This window comes from Aquila chrysaetos, chromosome 26 (assembly GCF_900496995.4).
Source record: "Aquila chrysaetos chrysaetos chromosome 26, bAquChr1.4, whole genome shotgun sequence".
Taxonomy (NCBI): domain Eukaryota; kingdom Metazoa; phylum Chordata; class Aves; order Accipitriformes; family Accipitridae; genus Aquila; species Aquila chrysaetos.
The window spans coordinates 3,602,804-3,619,659 of record NC_044029.1 but is presented as its reverse complement, the minus strand read 5'-3'; the positions used below and the strand labels follow the sequence as shown (position 1 = coordinate 3,619,659).

The window sequence follows — 16,856 nt, the reverse complement described above, 5'->3', positions numbered from 1 at the left end:
GCCTGGTACCCACCATGCCCTGACCCCTGTCAGCCTTACACCCCGGGGACAGCTATGCCACTCCAGATACCTGTACTACTAGAGAGGCACAACCTTCTGTAAAAGGGCGTCAAACTTTGTTTTTAATTCAGATTATTTATGTTGATCTGATTATATAAATAAAACCACCTTGAAGATACTGCTATTTTCATTGAAAGACCCTAAATTACAGTGCATCATTTTGATAAACAGTATATCACATGCTACAGATCAGGTTAATTTTAACATTGTACACCATTTCATACAACAAAAGTTTAAAATAAACAATTAACTTTGAATAATTACGAAGAGCTGTTAAAAAGCAACTTTCTCTTTAAACCCTACTAAATGATTAATACTGGTGTTTTGAGACAGGATGTCTAATTTGAGAGACAGTTTCACTATCAAAAAAGAACAGTATTTTTAACTGATTTAGTGCTTGTATTAAACTTCTACTTTAGCATGACAAAGACTTGAATATTCTTTATTCACACAGTGGATTACTTTAAAAAGTGGTCCATGTATGGCCCATGCAGTTGAGAATATAAACACATAGATATTGCTGGTGACAGCACTTAGGTCTTAAGAGAATTCATTTACTCTCTCAAGTGCTGCTACGCAATTCTGTGTAATGAGCAGTGAAAATACTGAATAAAGTATTTATGATTTCTGATATGCCAGACATGCATTTATAACATGCCCAATGTACATTAACTAATCATGAGGTGCACAACAGAAGTAACTGCAGAAATTGCTTACAGAACATGCCTTTGCATGTGTGAAGAAAATGTGGTTGCATTTCTTTACATCTCATTTGCTATATACAAATTTCACCCAGCCATAAAACTGCATTTTCAATCTCCTCCTCTCAATATATGCGAGTGTTTCACTAAAGAAATATCTGAAACTTTTCTTGCATCTTTCAAGTAAAAACAGTTCCAAATACATCACAAGCAGGACTTTCACTAGTCCAAAAGACAAACTAAATCTAAAACCACATCACATTTAATAAAGTTACTTCCAGATCTCTTAAACAAAATGTACAAAGGCCTATGGTACAGAAAGCCTACTAATGCTTATTATAATCCTAAATACCTTCTGTTTCCGACAAGGTCATAATGTCCTTCTACCCATCAGCTGCCTTTCTATTTTTTATTAATTTAATTAACATCTAATATAGATGATGTTTTCTCTTTTTGTTTGAATTTAGAGTTAGATTGCACACCACTTTTAAAACAAAATTCAACATTTAAAAAAAACTTCAATATAATAGATAGGCTGTCTCTAAGTAGTGTCTCAAAATGACACAGAATTAAATCATTCTACAGGCCAATCTTCCATTGTTTTCAAACATAGCTTCTCCACTCTAGGAAATTACGCAAGGTGGAATAAATACACATAATCAATTATAAACTTAGTTTAAAATACATCCTTTTCCAATGAAGACTCTAGCCCTAAATATTGTATTACTGCATACTGAAACATCAGTATCCTTTTAAAATGAATAATTTAAAATAAATCAAACCAAAAATTAAGCAAGCAAAGTAACAGATCAGAAGCTACAAGTTTCAATCTTTATTACAGTAATACAAATTCTTACAGCTGATCTCATGGAATTATTTGACTAAATAAATTTCTGCACCACATATGTAGGAAAAACAGAAAAAGCAAGGAAAACCTGGGCTGAGAATAAGATTCTATGGCTAACTTTGCCACTCAGTGATCTTGGATGCGTGAAACAACACCAACCATCAGCTTTGCCATCTGATGAGCAAGGCAGATGAAGATTATTCTAAAGGGCTCTTAAAAAAAAAAAAAAATCTAAAATTAAATTAAATAATATAAAATTCAAATATTAATAATCTCTAGTAGCATCCAAATTACTACAAAAGACAAGGACAAAAAATAGATAAGCTGCAAAGACTTAAACATATAAAAATGTCCAACAACAACAATGTAGCATGCCTCTTGTGATGTTCCCTACTGACATTTTTTAGGAAGCACAGCACTTCCGAAAATATTGATGGACAAAAAAGATAACAAAACTATATTGGAAATTAAGGAGAAAGGCTGGGTTTTGCCTTTAGGAAGTTTAAACCTTATTACTGGAATTCCCAATATTTAACTTTCATACACTTGAAGCTTCAAGGTATTTAAAAAAAAAAAAAAAAAGTGGTACAAAGCATTTCATAGCATAATTCTGAGACCAGCACTCTGTTCGGGTACAGAGGCACAGAAGTGAAGAGTGCTCTGCTGAAGGCCTGGTCAATGAAAAATTGCATCACAATCACGGATAAAATTAAACTAGAATCACTACAAGACAACATGTCAGGACATCCAAAACATTTCTTAGCTTCAATTCAATATCCTCTGTCATAAAACTTTTGATGCTCCAGAGCATGTGTTTGAGAGCAATGAACAGCACCATCCAGTAATCATCTCTAGCTTTTCTACAACATTATATTATTCAATCTACAGTGTTTCATGACTGGAATTTAAAAAAACTGGATACCTGGATACATCCCTATGGCCTACTAAAGTTCAAAACATTTAATTATCCTTAGAACACATAATCAGCATGTATCATGAATAATACTGTAAGCATATCCTCTCAAAGAAAACCTGCAGTACAGGGATCTAAGAGCAGATTTACATACACTGTGTTTCACTACATAAACACAGATGTCTAACTTTTTAGATCAAAATATTGTTGACGGCACAGACAGCAAAGCCCTAAAACAACCTCTAGGCCTTCCTCTGACTTAAAACCAAAACCAAACAAAAACCCCACCAGGTTCCCAATATTTCATGAGAACACACTCCAGCAATATCCCATTCTGGATACAGCGTGCCAGAATGCCGGGCCCTACCTGGAAAGGTCTCCTTTTGTCCTAGCTAGGCACTCCTTCTCTCACTTCTGACACCTGAATTCATCCCCTTTGCTACCCAACAAAACCACTGCTAACCCTAAGGTTTGGTTCAAAAATACAGCAAAGCTACTCACCCAAGGAAGGAAAGGGACATTATTAAAAATAGAAGTTCACCTCTATGCTGTAAAAGAGTGCAGCTTCTCTGTATTTCAGACTGCTTAATCAAAAAGCTTCCTAAACTTTATGATAAAGAGCCATGATAACACAATCCAACTGGAATAATATTACTACCTAGCAGAAAAAGCAAGGCTTGTGCACACTGTGAAAGGAGCTTTGTCAGGAGTTAAACAAGATGAAAGAACCATCATAAACATCTCCCACTTTTGCACAAAACGGAACATGTTATTTTTCCAAAGCCTCTTACGATCACAGACAGACAAATATTTTTCAATTAACATAACACAAATAACGTGGCAACTACCACAAATAACTTCAAAAGGATGTTAACCCACTTATTTTCTTTATCGCTTTTAAACCTCTGAATACAAGTGAAAAAAATTCTATTATGTCACTAGGATCCACTAACAGTTAAATATATTACCTTTGGGGTGTGGCTCTTCTCATAAAAGTGACTATACAGAAAAGGAATTTTCTCTGTCAACAATTTTGCTTCCTGTGCTTTATCAGAGATTTAAGGTTTTTTTCCTTCTTACGCGACAAAGACTTTTTCTTTTTTTTTTAATAGTCTACTACTGGAAGCTCTGTATACACAATATAGTTGAGAGAGAATATTCCCTGTAGAAGACAGTCAACAGGACTGCTTTCCAAGGCTGCGTTTCAGGCCTGTCTGGAAGCAGTGAGGTTACGTATGTGTTAGTTCTGTCTGACATACAACTGGAAAGGCACCAGGGCAATTACCTAGACTGAAACGTAAAGCATTAATGTAGGTTAAATAGTCCAGGATAGATTCATTTACATTGGTGTAAAAAGACAGAGAGCGAGATACCACTTAGCCATAGAAAAGGGAAACCTAGCCTACTGTGTTAGTGTAGAGCGGGCTTACCAGTATCTTACAGATCCATCTTCGCTTCTCCTCCAGTTGTTTCTTAGAAATGCTTACCAGAATCTATACCACTAGGTTTTCAGACACTGTCAGGGTATTATTTCTGTTGACATGTCTCTGCAGTCAACACTGTTAAGGCTGATTTTCAAAACGTCCTCAGCACTTACACCCTGAAGATTAGTATCTTAAAGAAGCCTCAAGTTAACTAACCAAAAATTGACATAATCCATCCCTACATACTTCTTTAGCTAGTGATGCATTACTTTCCATGAAAACCGGCCAAGGACACTACACAAAACCTGTTGCAGTTATATCCTAAAATAACACCTTCAACAGGTTATCTAAACTAGCATAACACTTGGCAAATAACGTCAACCAACCCAAGGAAATAATTCTCAATATACAAGTAAAATAGAGATTTCACATCCTATTTTCCAAGCAAAAACAAAAAAACCCTCTGAATTAAGATACAATTTCAGTTACCAAAAGCAGATATGACAATCCAATCATACAAAGATGTAAATTTACAACGAACTTAATGCAGTGTAATGTCATTACAAAGCCAAAAATGAACATCAACTGCAGGTGTAGTATATGTTCAAATCTTCACTAGGCTTATTTTATGATGGAGCATATATATTCTAAGAACCAGGTACTCATAATACAAAAAAACCAGACCATTTTTATTTGTCCTTGCAACCCTAGTTTCTGAAATTGCCATGAGACATAAAATGAAAACAGATCATTCAGAAACCTATTTCAATATTAAAATGTACTATCATTACTACTCACATGACTGGAATTTTAATTCATGCTAAGCACCTGCAAGCAGAAGTGGAGAATAAAGAAAAATCTGCATGTTTTCTTGCTTACATATTAAAGACCCAATTGCATAAATTGCAGGGGGTATTCACACTATTCATCTTTAGGCACCTGAGGCTCTTAGGAGAAAGTTTCATATCAGTTCTGGGGTCAGATCACAGTTTCCCACCACCAGTAAGAAAATGCTTGGCTCCATCCCCCCGCCACCCTCTCTTCCTTCTTCACCATCAACCGTGTAATTCCTGCCTTCTCTCTTCCCTCCAGTACTTTCCAGATAGTAGTGGAAACCTATTCAGCTTACTGATGCAGCAAAAATTATTCTGAAGCAAGTGCTTAATTCAGCTTAAACTGTAATGTTGTAATACAAAAACAATGACTGTGATGGGCTCCCTCCAAGGTAAATGTGGAAAGAGAGGCAGCTCTATATGAAGATCTTTGGATTACCCTCTGAACCTGTTTCTCTCTACTGATTATAGAGATGAACATTTTAACAAAAAAACAAACAAACAAAACAAAAAAAAACACCAAAAAACCGAAACAGCAAATCAGTCAATCTAGCACAATTAGTATTTTAGATGTGAATAAATTATTTGCTGAAAAAAAATCCAGGTTTCACTGTTTCACTTACCCACTCCTAGAAACAGATGATTAAAAACAATATAGGTATTTTGTTAAGACATAGCTACAGGTGCAAATCATCACTGGCTATCCATTCATCCCTAAAATAGCTTTTAACAATGACAAAACTTATGACTTAAATCCTTCAGGTAATGTCTACTTCTTCCACTACTGGCAATATTCATCAATACCAGGAAACCAAAACTCCTATTATGTAAGACACCCCCCTGCCCAGCAAAAAAGGGAGCCCAGTTTAAAGGAAGCAGGTTCAGAACACTCTGTTAAAAACACTCAACACTTCGCATTTTATACACAAACTAAAACCAAACACGTTTTAAAATGCAGTAACTAAGCTTTCAACCAAAGCCTATCAAATCCATACCTTCAGAATGCATAATCTACTTCGTATTGCTCCTAAAATACTAAAATTGCATAATTCAAGAAAAGCATATACCTACTGAGCAAACTAATTACTATACACCATCATGTTGCTTCTCCTGTGCTGCCCAGAAAAAAAAGAGTGTGCTTAATAACAAAAGGCCTTCTTCTGCCTAAACACACTTTAAAGCTATTTTTTTTGCTTATGGATCAAACGTTTTGCTTTTGAGAATTATATTGAGATGTATCAGAAACAAGCCACAATAAAACATTTAGGTTAACTGCATTCCCTGATAAACAACCCAGAATTACAAGCAGCAGGTTTAAAAATACTGTGACTTGTGCAAATGGGAACACTGTAAGCTGTTTATCTTGTTTAATCCTGAAGGTAAATAGCATAAGCTTTAAAATACTTTGCTTCTTTGCCACAACCTACTGAATCATACTGACAAAGGTAATGAAATACTATGGAGAATCTTAAAACTTTTGGAATTGCCTCTGAAATTGCTTTATCCGAGTATTGTACAGGACATTATTCTCAAGAACACTTAGTGTAAATTTCAGTGATTTAAATCCAAACTGTAGCTTCAATGAAGCCAAAGATCTCATCTTGTCTCTCTCCTGAGGTGATCACTTCTTCAGAAAACACAAGGACCCTACACAACTCCCCTACTGGGCCCCTTTAAAATATGACCACTATAGTTACTAACAGATCTTTTTTTTTCACCGTTGCCTATTCTAGAATTTTTTTTTAACTCCTACCATAGCTCAGTTTCAGCTTATGTAGTTCAGTTTTAAAATATTATATTGAAGAAAAAATATAATTTTCAGTTTCCTTAGATTTCTTCCCTCCAACACTAACAATTTCCACACCAAAAATCCTATTTCCTTTCATAACTCCCACCTCAAAGAGGTACCCATATTTAAAATTAGGAATACATTTTATAAGATTTATCAGTAATTATTTCCCCACTGTCCCTTCTTCTTCAGTACCAAAATAAGTTTCTGAGCTGCTGTTTTACACATCATTTTTAAAAGACTTCAGTAGAGCATATATGTTTGATATATTTAGCAGTTGAGGACCACCTTTCCTCTCTGTACAATAGGAAGTTTCCCCTCCCATCTGCTCAGGATATTTAAAAAAATAAATAGTTACAAACTTTCGTTATTCCATCGGTTCTGCAGAAAGTGACCATTATTTATGTGTAAAAACAAAAGTAAAGTTGAACCCAAATGCCTATTATAACCTCCATCGGTTCCCTGATACAGTCAAATGGTCACAAGACACCTGCTAGTACAAAGGCAGGAGTGCGGGGATGACAGCAGCAGCAGCCAGCAAAGGGGAAAATAACCACAGCTGTAAGCAACAGGGCCAAAGTTATGCCAGTTGAAACTGTCTGGGGAGCCACAAAGTTATTCACAGGCAGCACCAGCCCAAGCTTAGTCTCCCACAGTCCTACAGGAAGACTTAAGTTTTGTATTTCGTTTTCAGAGCAAACATAAATAAGGCCAATTATGAAATAGTTTCACATTTTACAAGCAGACACTTATACAATTTAGTAAGATATTTATGACAGAGCTTTAAGACTGAATAGTACTTAAGAAGGAAACAAGTCCCCTGCATATATAAATACTCTACTGCTGTTTATGACAACCAGACCTTGACGAAGAGAGAAAGAACAGAGGAAGCTGCTCTTGCAATAAACTAATGACAGACTAAAAAAAAAAAGGCTTTTAATTTTCCCCAGTTGAACATATATATGACCACAACTATTCTGGCCTACACAGAATGTTTACGAATTCTACATTTAGAAATTCAACTTTGCTTCAAGATATACAGAAAACTGGCAGAAATATAATACAATTTAATCTATTATTTTATAACTAATTATCCTCCTCTTGTATATTATTAATGAATTATTAATTATATTATTAGTACCTTTTAAAAATAAAAGCTTTCCCTAAAACCCACATACTGAATGCAGATCAACACTTAATATCTGTTCTGCATTATACATGAGAAACTATTCCAAAGCTTTACAAAATAAATTCCCAACTAAAAGCTAATAATAGCTGGTCATATTTGTGTTAATTACAAAATATCACTAGTTTATTTATAAGGTTAATAGACTGTATTCAATCTTTTAAAGCCTGATATAAAATGCCACACCAAGTAAACAATCAGGAAACTGCCATTTTTCCAAGCATCCACCCTGTACTAATGACCCGTTCTGCAGTACCTCTATGTTTTCCCAGTTTTCTGCGTGCTACAACAACGATCAGCAATTTTCACTGGCTTTCACTTCATTAGTGGCAATGCCCAACAGCAGGCACGGAGCAGGTTTCCCAGTGCTCCTTCACGAACGTACTTGGTCGATGAGGAGCCCTCATCATACGCAGTTACGTAACGGCAACTATTTATAGTTAACCACTTGATTCACATTATCCGCCAGGTTTTAAACCATTTCATATGTAGACACTTGATCTATCATTTTAGTTCCTTAATCAAAACGTTACGTAACAGCCAAGCAAAAGGTTTCAGAGAAGCCTGTTTGCAACATCAACAAAATTATACCACACAAAGTCTTTAATCAAGAGAACCAGAAGTTAATTCCACAAGATCAGTCTTCTATAAACATATGCTGAACAACAGTTATTTCCTGTACTTAAACTCCTGCTCTGTCAGTAACCATTATTATGCATATTACTAACTTTTAAAACCACTGAAAGAAACCTTAAGTTGTGCTAAATTACATAATTTCTCAGTGTTCCAAGACATATTGAAAAACACCATCAGCATTAACGCTCCAGAAAGCGCCCTATCAGCTTTTACAATTTGTACCATACAACTTCAGTGGCAGCTGTTTAACACCCTCAGGTTCTCTTAGGAAGTGTCTCAGAGCATCAGGTAGGACTATCATCTGGTTTATGTCTGAATATAGCAGTATTTAATAAACATTGACCTCTTCTGAAGATCATCAAATGCTAACGTTTTCTTTAGCATATGTAACAGGCTAATGGCTTTGTTAGAATTCATTTTCCTCCTGAAACACACCTTGCCTTATTGTCATAGTCCATGACAGCATGGGTTTTCCTCATCGCAGTCTTCAGCTTCCCTTATGAATCACATGCACTTAACTTCAGCTTCTTTACACCGTTGTGAACTGGCTTCTCTACTCCTACAGGCCACTGTCTTTTTTTAAGCCAAACAGTTTTCTCTGAATTACAGGGCAATGGGTTTACGGGTAAGTAATATTCTTTGATAATTCTCAGTAATCCATACTTCCCAAAGATCTTTATTTTAGTGAGCACCAATTAGCACCCATTACTGTAAACCTCATTAAATGTTACCTTTAATGACTGCTGTATAAAAACATTTTGCACATTCCTGAACAAAATGCAAACAAATCAAGATACTTCCATATCAGTAAGGTAAGAGTAGGAAGTCAGAAATACTTGGAAAGAGACATTTCTGAAAGATGACTATGCAGGTTATGGCAGTTCACTATGATATAAGCATATCAGTACAGCTACATGCCTGCAAAGTGCCCTGGTCCACTGAGCACAGAAGAGAAAGTCACGATCCTGCCAACTTTAACACAAACTGAAAGCATGCAAGTATCCTTAGTGAAGCTGACAAAATGCAGATGTTAAAAATCAGAGTCCATCGTGCAACTCTACCAAGCCTTGAAAACAGCAGCAGTCAGAGAAAGGCGTACAATTATGAGGTATAGATTATAATTAAATGAAATATGATTAGAAGGCACAGAGTAACCTTCACTTATGCAAGATACCTAGCAAGTCCAACCTAAAATACAAAGACAGGCAAGAACTGTAGCTAAGAGTGTAAATGAAAGACATGTCGTTTCTTTGTTCTGGTGTAATAACGCAGCCTTGTTCACTGTAATATATGCACTTAATATGTTGTTCCAAAAAAGATAAATAAAAAAATAAGGAAAAAAAGGTCATAATCAAAACCTAGGATAAAACTGTTCTTCAGCTTACTGTATTTTCAAGGTATTACAGAAATAAGCAAGCAGAAAATTGCTCTGAAATTCAGAGAAGCCTTCAAGTGTTTATTTAAAATGTTACAAAGTTGGTATTTTCCCTTTTCTTAAAACCATTATGCCTAATTCTGCCCCATCACATGAAAACTTAAAATGTGATTTGACATTTATTTCTTTTGCTGCTGCATTTTTTAATGATGCTACTCACACATTTCTTTTTTCTCTAACATTTGTGCTTAAACATCACACCCCTGGTAACCTGATGTTCCCTATTAAAAGAAATTTCTAATCCTTTAAAAACAGGCACTAGATCACTAAAGCCCAAATATGCCAGTGAAGCACAGAGTTACAATGATTTCCAGTATCAGTGTGTCTATGGTATTTTATAATACAGTCAGATATAGGGTATAATGATCTCCAGGGAAGTGGCAAAAGCCTTATTATCCAAGGACTGACATATCAAAAGCTGGTCTGATGCAAATTACCTGATCTATGCATCCATTAAGGTTGTTTTCCATATAACCGGATCACAGAACTAAAGGAGAACTCTTTTCTATTCTTTTTATGTTCTTGTGCTCCAAGTTGGCAAACTAGCTCAAGATGCAGTTTTGTTTATTCCTTGTGACTGTCAACATCAGTGGCTGAATGCTCAAGGTTTAAACCACTGTTTGTAGATGTTCTAATTAGCCAGTTCTACTGAACTCTGCAGTTGACATCTCCGCTAAAAGGAGTTCAGGAAACCAACAACTCTGGAGGAATTGCCAATCCATCAGGTTAGTTAAGAGCACGCATGTATGGATTTGTATTCAACACAGAATTATAAATAGTCATTTGTCTAAACAAACATTATCTCTCACTCTTCAGAGAAACGTTGTCAAAAGTGTATCACGACTCTTCACAAAATGCACAGGAGAAAGAAAACATCCCACACCATTAGTGGGCATTTCTGGGAATCCAGTATTTCCAGAGGAAGCAGTATCTGCTTTTCCCCACTTCATGGAGAAAAACATTACTAGGCCCCAAAAGGTATACACAGCAGTTAAGTTTATTAAAAAGCCCCCTACTCTTAGACTTTTTAAAGTTTTTAAAAAGTAAATCAGAATTACTGCCTAGCGATCAAAGTATTTAAATATAAAATGCTTTTACCTCTAACATCCAATTAAGGTAGACTCTACATCAGCATGTGAACAGGCACAAAAAAAATTTCCCTGTTCTTATGCTCAGAAGGAAAAAGCCATTGCTGTAATTACGTGCATCGCAAAAAAGACAATGATCACCAGCAATACACTGGTTTAGTTTGTTCTTTAGATGTGAAGCATAACTGTGGAGTAAACATTTGGCATTTTAAAAGCATTTTTACATGCTAGAGTTGTGGAGCAGTGTTTTATATCAAATTCTGAAGTGCCACTGATTACAGTGGTGTCCAGCTGCCTCAGTAGATACATATTCAAAGCTTGCTGCAAAAATAAAAAAAGCAAGCATTAAAAAGCATGCAGCTAAGAACTTAAGATACCTGTAATTTAAGAATTGTAAGCAACATCTAGTAAGTTTACGCTAGAAAAGCTTTATTAATATTGATTTTTAGACATGATCTTGTCTATTTTCACACGGCACCAGATCACACATTCAATAAGGACACAACTAGTATATATGCCTTTTTAAAATACAGCTGATCAGCTTTCTTGGCCAACAAATAAAAGCTCATCAGTACATAAAATATCAACAGCTTCCATTAAATGTGAAAAGAGGGTGAAAAGCAAATTCCTGGAAAGGTTTTAATGCAGACTATTCATTGAATCAGTCTCCAGCGAAGCCCTTCCTGATTGCACTTTTTAGGTGCAGTTACTCGAATACACTGTACTGAACCAAAACTTATTAAGATTAGTGAAACATTCTTTTTTTTTTCTTCTAGCAGCAGGTAGTCATTTAACAAATTAGAATACTTTGTATGTTAGTAAGCCGTTCAAAAAATTCTGCATAGTTTTACTGTAAGAGCTCCACATTGTAACAATAACACAGGCATACGGAACATCTTAACATCCGTGTCATAAGCTATATCATATTTTCACAGTGCAGCGTTAGGCAGAAATTGAAGCCAGAGCCATTCAGGGGAAAAAAACAGCCCTGTTCTGGTTTTCAGTTATTCTCAATCTAATTATATGCGGAATTATAAATCAAGTATTTCACTACACATTAGTGGCATTTTACAAATTAAAAAGATCAATTAATGGACTACATCCTTAGCCAAGCTTAAAATAAATGACTTGCCACTTTCAAACTATAATTTGCTTCAGACAACACAGGCTCCAATTTGCAAACTCTTCGATATGGATGTAGGCAGACCCCACCTACTGATTTGTGTAGAGCTCAATCCCAGGTAAACACAGGGCTACACCACACAATATGCAAATGCAAGGTATGAACTTCACTGCATTACCCTTCCTAAAGATTTCTGTAAGCCAGACTCATTATTGTCAAAGCAGTATTTAAATAACACCATCAAAAAATACGCTTTCATCTTTCAAATTTAAGTGGCCCTTTTAATGCCAAGTTAACATTATAATGGTTTCTCTATGTTGGAGAAGAAAATTCAGTTTGTTCTTTCAAGTAGAGATAACTTTTAAGGAAATTTTTCACTACGCATTTCAAACATATGATTTCACGTTTTCATATCGGTTACTTTTGTGTTAATTATTCAAAACAACTCTCTCACATCACTTATTGAAGTGCAGACATAAATAACAAGAGCTGCGTATGAGGATACAGAATTCCTACAACAAAGCAATATGGCGATCTATTTAACATCTTAAGTTCATAAAATACCAGGTCACCGACTTCACTTTTTAAGAAAACAAACCTGAATTTGGTGCTACGTCTAATTTCATAAATGTTTTCTTCCGCCCCACATCTTCTGAGTATTTAAGCTTTGGTCATCTACTTTCCAGTTCAATTAATACAACTAAAAAAGGAGAGGTAGGAGTGGGAATGGAAAAATGTCAAACCAGGCTTCCTCTCCTCATATCTATGCCACGATAGCTACAAGAAAGTTGCTATTGATCTTCTGTTAAATTACAAAAAGAAAAAAACTGCATATATTCACCTGAATTAAAATTTTTTAGTTTGGATTACGATGTACCTCAGCCCTGTTTCCCTCATGACACCCATAATACTGTTAACCACCATTAGCAAAGTGCCAAAGACAGCAATGAGTTTAAAACAATTCCAGCCAGCTACCGAAATTGTTGCAGAAGAGACAAAGGGGATCAAGGTCAGCATTCTTCTAACGCAGCAGCTAATCCACTCCTATGAACACCGTCCTGGAACTGGTGGGTGTAGTACATTGCCATGAAATGTAAAATACACCTAATGCCACCTCATTTCCCCCATCCTTGCGAGACAAGAACCATTTTGCTCTCCCTGGGCTCAAGCCATTACCTATCTGAGAGGAAGGGGAGGGAGAAGAGGAGTTCACAGAAGTTCAGGGTCAGCAAATGTTCACGTATCCTGTCATCTACGAACTCAAAGCTCAAGGCACAACAACTCTTATGCCACGCACAGAAGCCTACACATATTTTGGGTGTGCGGGGGGGGGGGGGGGGGGGGACGACACAGACCTGCAATAGGAGCGAATGTGTCATACGTGCGGAGGCTGCGAGAAGAGCTGTCAGGAGAAAGCAGCCTCGCTTGAAGGGGAGGAGGCGGTGAGGAAAGGACGGTTACCAACGCAGGATCACCCCCAAAAAATCCCGCGGTGCTCACCAGCTGCAATCCCCGCCTCAACCCTCAGGCCCGGCTTCCCTCGGCTCCCCCCCCCCCCCCGCCGCAGACGGGGCTCAGCCGCCCCTCCGGGGCCGCCCCGGCCCCCGCGGAACCGCTCCCAGCCGCCACCGGGCAGCGGAAATCCCCCACGGCCCGGCCCGGCCCGGCCCTGCCCGGGGGCGCAGAGCGGCCCTGCCGGCCCCGGCCCCCCGCTCCCTTCCCCGAGCAGCCCTCTCACGGGGCACCCCCGCCCCAGCTCCCATCACCTTCCCCGTTCCTCCGGGGCCGCGTTTTCACCTCACACCCGCACAGCCCGCTCCGCGACGTCCCACGCAGACGCAGGCCGAGGGCCCCCCGCGGGCCGGGCCCCAACCCCGCGGGCCGGACCCGCACCCCGGCTCCGGGAGACAATGAGCAGCCACAACTCACCAGCAGCGTCGGAGCTTCGTGGGTCCGGGAGGCGGTTCCTCTCCCCCTTCTCCTTCTCCTTCTTCTCCTCCTCCTCCTCCTCCTCCGCCCGGGAGCGGTATCCGGCCGCCAGGAGCCGAGCTGCCCCCCCCGCTCCCTTCCCCTCGCTGCCCCGAGCGCCGCCGCCTCCGCCGGGCCGCCGGCCGCGCTCCCTCCCCGAGGAAAGTCACTTTATTCCCCGCTCCAACATGGCTGCTCCCCCCGCCGCCGCCGCCGCAGCCTTCGCCTTGCCGCGGCTCCCCGCCGCCGCCGCCGAGCCGGCCGCAGGCCGTGCTCGGGAACCGCCCGCCCGGTGGCTGGCGGTGCCGAGAACGGCCCGAGCGGGCCTCACGTTAAACCTGGGCCGCGGGGAAGGGGCGAGCCGAGCCGGGCTTCAAGTCTCCGCTGCGGGCTGACGCCTCCGCCCGCTCGCAGCGCGGAGGCTCGTACTGAGGCAGCCCCGCCGGCAAGCCGGAGAGCAGGAGGGGCCGCGGGGGGAGGCCCGGACGCCGGTGACACCTAGCGGCGGCGGCGGCCCCGGCGCCGGTTGAGCCGGTGACCGAGCGGGGAGCGGCCCGGCGGGGGTGGGGGCTGAGGGCGGAGCGCGGGGGGGGGGGGGCCGGCGCTGTGGGGAATGCCCCGGGCGGCGGCGGGGCGGGAGCCCGCCAAGCGGGCCGGGTCGAGCCGGGCGTCGCTGCTGTCTCTCCTGAGGCGGCCGTGCGCTGTCTTTCCTTCTCCCGCGGGAGGAAGCGGATCTGCCCGGCGGGGGCTCCCGCGGCCCCGCAGGCCGCCCGCCGGTGGTCGTCTGAGGCGGGGGGGGGCGGGAATCTCCCCGAGGGGTCTGCGGGGAGCGCAGTGTGGGACGGGGCGTGTGGTCCCCTCATGTTCGCCGGCTGCCGGCGGTGTTCCCGCTTGGGTTTGGGGGGGGGGGGGGATTGAGCTCATCTCTGAGGTAAAAGGCATCCCCTCCTGCTCCCCCCGCCGCCAGCTGACGAGTCGGTAGCTGAAGTTAAGGGAAGCCATGTGGCTTTTTAGATCGATTTCTAACTCATCCTTTCCGTATTTATTCTTGTGGTATTTTCTTTCCTTTGTCTCCTGCACTGGCGGTGCCTGTACCATCCCTCTTGTCTTCCTTACGATCGCCGTGCCAGCACCGACTGCGCTTCCTTCCTGTGCTTAGAGTCCTTTTCCCCTCAGCGATCCAGCTTGCGTTCCCTCGCTTCTCAGCCCTTTCCACCCCTAAATTTCTGAGGCTTTGAACAAGACCTAAAACCTAAAAACTAGTCTCGTGAGCCAGTTATTCTGCACTATCTGTTGTTTTCATATTTCCACCACACAAAGAACAACATGTAACAGGAAGGCTAAATCTTAAGTGATTTTAGTGACACGGGTTTGAACTTCAAGTACCAGGTCATAGGTACACTTGGGGCAGAATTTGGCAAATTGTTTGTTTTTTTTTTTTTTTTCCTTTTGGACGTCTGCTGATCCTCGCTGCCTGCCTGCCTACTCTCTGTCAGCTGAAGGTCAGTGTCACAACCGACCGCAGGGCCTCCTCTCAAAACGGGTTTCCCGACATCGTGCAGACCAGGGTTCCTGACTGACTGTGCCGGGCCACGTCACGGGCTCCCGAAGAGGAACTAACTCACAGGTCTTCCGAGTCCTCGCTTCGCCATGCTCCTGTATACGCTGAGGGAGGCCAAAGCTCCGTCGCTCCGCAGGCGGGTCTGCGCTATGCTGTGTCTAGGTGGAGAACAGAGCGTATTTTAATTTGCAGCAGCAGCGGCAAGCTCCTGATCTTGAGGATCTCCACGTGCAGCTCATTCTAGCCAGTCCTTCTCCACAGTAAGGCCAAGTGGGAGCTGTCTTCGCAGGAGCAGTGCCAGCTGAAAATTCCCCTGGTTCCAGCTCCGTTGCACTCTTCCAGCAGCACAAGCAAACCAGAACACAGACAAGTATGTTTCCCAGTAAACAGAAGTCACTTGCTCTTGCCTAAAAAAGGAGTGCAAGTAGGAAACGACTTCTTACATGCACAGAAATTCACGTTGCTCATGCTGATGTAGACTTTTGGTGAAATCAGTTTAGGATAAAAAGAAGTAAATATGACTCAGAAACAAACTTGATGTTTACAGAGACAAAACATGATTACTGAGGTCTTTTTTAATGTTTTCAAGGCATTGGATAGCTACCTTCTCTTTGCAAACCTTGTGGGATTGTTAATAACACAGAGAAAGCAGACATTCAAGCTTTGAACTTCCTGGTAATGCAAAGATAGCCCTTACGGATCTCCTTTAAAGCTCAGTACCTACCAGTTCTTGCTAGACTTGCCAGTTCTACTGATCTTTGAATGGTAACAAGATGATGTGTGTTTTATCTTATTCAATTTGAAGGCTATTTGGGGTAAGTAATATCATTGTAAATGATTGTGTGCAAGTTTGTTATTATATACGTGATTTGTAAAACAGGTTCTTGAGACAGCGCAGCAGTGAGTGCATTTATTGCAGCACGTCCAAGTAAATTATGTTCCATAAACGCGGTACGGGGAGAAGGTGGGTTGGAAGTTTATGAAGGTGTGGTTTTGTTTTCAAGTATTAAAAATATCAGTAAAATATGCTTGTTTTACTTTATACATATCCATGTCTGCCATTGATACTTCTGTTATGACAGGAAGAAAAATTATGACAAACAAAAGAAGAAACTAAAAAATGAGCAGTTAGGATGAGTCACCCAAGAAATAAGGGGTCAACACTGATTGCAGTGCAATGAGAGTATTTTAAGGTTTTCCACTTGTAATGAAGAGAATAGTGAGTTGTTAAGAGGGAAGAGTCTGTAACGGTGTAACACTTGATATCCATTTGGCCTTTTTTATCTACCGCT

At 40.5% G+C, this 16,856-nt stretch overlaps 1 protein-coding gene and 1 long non-coding RNA gene across 8 annotated transcripts in view; one reads left to right on the top strand and one right to left on the bottom strand.

Moving 5' to 3' along the window:
* CDK17 (cyclin dependent kinase 17) overlaps nt 1–14,469 on the bottom strand; it is a 94,992-nt gene extending 80,523 nt beyond the window's left edge. For 2 of the 7 annotated variants that reach the window (XM_041120432.1, XM_041120433.1), the window contains exon 1: nt 13,011–13,183. The gene's annotated coding sequence lies outside the window, so the exon portion shown is untranslated. Of the gene's footprint in view, nt 1–8,009; nt 8,131–13,010; nt 13,184–13,500; nt 13,524–13,964 lie in introns of those variants that run through there. The other 5 variants (XM_030002864.2, XM_030002867.2, XM_030002866.2 and 2 more) reach the window with 5 other exon arrangements.
* LOC121232641 lies at nt 13,270–16,402 on the top strand. The gene is made up of 2 exons (XR_005931471.1): nt 13,270–13,477; nt 15,500–16,402. It is a non-coding gene; the product is annotated as an uncharacterized LOC121232641 (long non-coding RNA).
* Nucleotides 16,403–16,856: the final 454 nt, after the last annotated feature.